Below are 2607 nucleotides of genomic sequence, written 5' to 3'. Positions count from 1 at the left end.
AGTAGTAGTAGTGTAGTAGTAGTAGTATGTCAGTAGTAGTAGTAGTAGTAGTAGTAGTAGTAGTTGTAGTAGTAGTAGGAGGAAGTAGTAGTATAAGTAGTAGTGTTAGTTAGTAGTATTGGTGGTGTAGTAGTAGTAGTAGGTTAGTAGTAGGTAGTTCGTGAGTAGTAGTAGTAGGAGTAGTTAGTAGTAAGTAGTTGTAGTAGTAGTAGTAGTAGTAGTAGTAGTAGTAGTAGTAGTAGTAGTAGTAGTAGTAGTAGTAGTAGTAGTAGTAGTAGTAGTAGTAGTAGTAGTAGTAGTAGTAGTAGTAGTAGTCTAGTAGTAGTAGTAGTAGTAGTAGTAGTAGTAGTAGTAGTAGTAGTAGTAGTAGTAGTAGTAGTAGTAGTAGTAGTAGTAGTAGTAGTAGTAGTAGTAGTAGTAGTAGTAGTAGTAGTAGTAGTAGTAGTAGTAGTAGTAGTAGTAGTAGTAGTAGTAGTAGTAGTAGTAGTAGTAGTAGTAGTAGTAGTAGTAGTAGTAGTAGTAGTAGTAGTAGTAGTAGTAGTAGTAGTAGTAGTAGTAGTAGTAGTAGTAGTAGTAGTAGTAGTAGTTGTAATAGTAGTAATATGCTCTATGCCCATTTTACAATGGCAGTAACAAGATTGTAGAAATAGAGAGTAAAATGTTTTTAGTAATATAAGAACCCAGAGTAACAAAATGAGCTATTCCTACTGCAGAATAAGTTTACCCTCAGTTTTTATTCCATAAAAACAGTTTACTCTCTTACAGCTCTGTTACTGCTATTGTAAAATGGGCTTTACAAAATTAATGATTATGTTGTACCAGATTAATTTGCAAAGAAGTAAGATGCATTTTATAAACGATGACAATGTAACAGTCCTCTGAGCACTTTGATTGTTCACTTTTATAACCAATACTTATAAGCGTAAAAGATAAAATTCAATCATCTTGCATAATATTTTACAACCGCTAATAGCGGTTTTACAACCGTATCTTACATTTTACAATCACATTTATACAATTGCAGAATGGGCTTAATAATGTACATACTATCACACACACACACACACACACACACACACACACACACACACACACACACACACACACACACACACACACACACACACACACACACACACACACACACACACACACATATATATATATAATAATTTTTGTATGACTTCGTGCATATATTATATATATGTACACGCACACACGCACACACACCCGCGCGTACCATACACGATTTTATGTGTATGTATGTATATATACAAATATACATACACCATATAGATTGCTGAACTACTTATCTCCATCACATATTATAAAATATTTGGAGTCGAAAGATTCTTGTCGATTAATAAAAAAGCCGTAAGGTTTCAATTAGTTAAGGACTTATATAAGCGGACAAAATAAAAACAAGAGTAGTTGGAGCAGTGTGGCGTAACAGTGAGAGAGCAAGCATATAGATCTCAAGTTAAAATTATAATATACTTTTAATACTTAAAATAAATAATAATTATTGACCAATACATTTTTATGAGGGGTTCTTTAATATGGCGGCTTTTAATCCGGTACTAAAATTTAACGCATATCAGCAATCTATATACCTATGACATATATATGCATACACATATAGTGTCCTACTTAACTCGTATATCTTGAATATTTTTGCTATTCTCAATATCTAAATAATAAGAAAAAATTCAATTATTGTATTATGTTGAGAAAAACATGTAATGACAGTATTCTCGTTATGCATGAAAACATAAAAAAAAATTCAAAGGTAATCCGAATTTTTAAATAAAATAGAATATGCTTTCTATGTAATGTGTTCATATTAAGGTAAAATTATCAAAAAATAAAGTTTCCGGCATATATTATTTTTCTTTTAATAATATTTTTGATACAAAACATAAAAACATTTGTAAAAATATTATTTCCTAAATTTATTTTGTGATATTTTATTTTTATATTTATAATTTTATCTAAAAAAAGTGCAATAAATCAATTAATTTACAGAAAACACATAATTGTTTTACGTCATACATTTACAAAAGTTATATAATTTACAAAATTGGGTAAGTTAATATATTTTTTTATCTAAATTAAGATAAATTTAATAACTTATGGAATTAATTCAATTACTTTAAAAGTTACATGAACAATAAACTAATTGAAAGTTATGTTAAAAGTTAATTAATACAAATTTAAAATTAATTTTGACAACCACACTATTTATATATTAAATGAGAAAATTAATTTATTCAAATTAGATTACTAAAACAATTATAATATGTATTGTCAAACATATTTAAAATTTTATTTGTAAATTAAGTATATGTGGAATAAAAAAGAAATATTTTTATATGGAAATGTATTTTTTAATAATTTTTTCTTTTGCACAGATAAATTTTTAACTTAGAAAAAAAGTTAATAAGTTAAAGTTTATGTATCTTAAAAATAACTCGTTAAAGTTAAAAATTAAATTAAGTTAAAAATAATTAACTTTTTGAAATTGTATTATTAATTTTTAACTTTTTAATTAGTGACTACTCAACTCTAACTTCTAAAAAAGTACAATTTTGCAATTACATATATACA

This window comes from Monomorium pharaonis, chromosome 6 (genome assembly GCF_013373865.1).
Source record: "Monomorium pharaonis isolate MP-MQ-018 chromosome 6, ASM1337386v2, whole genome shotgun sequence".
NCBI classification, from domain to species: domain Eukaryota; kingdom Metazoa; phylum Arthropoda; class Insecta; order Hymenoptera; family Formicidae; genus Monomorium; species Monomorium pharaonis.
The sequence above is the reverse complement of the archived record's forward strand: the minus strand, read 5'-3'. Positions refer to the sequence as shown.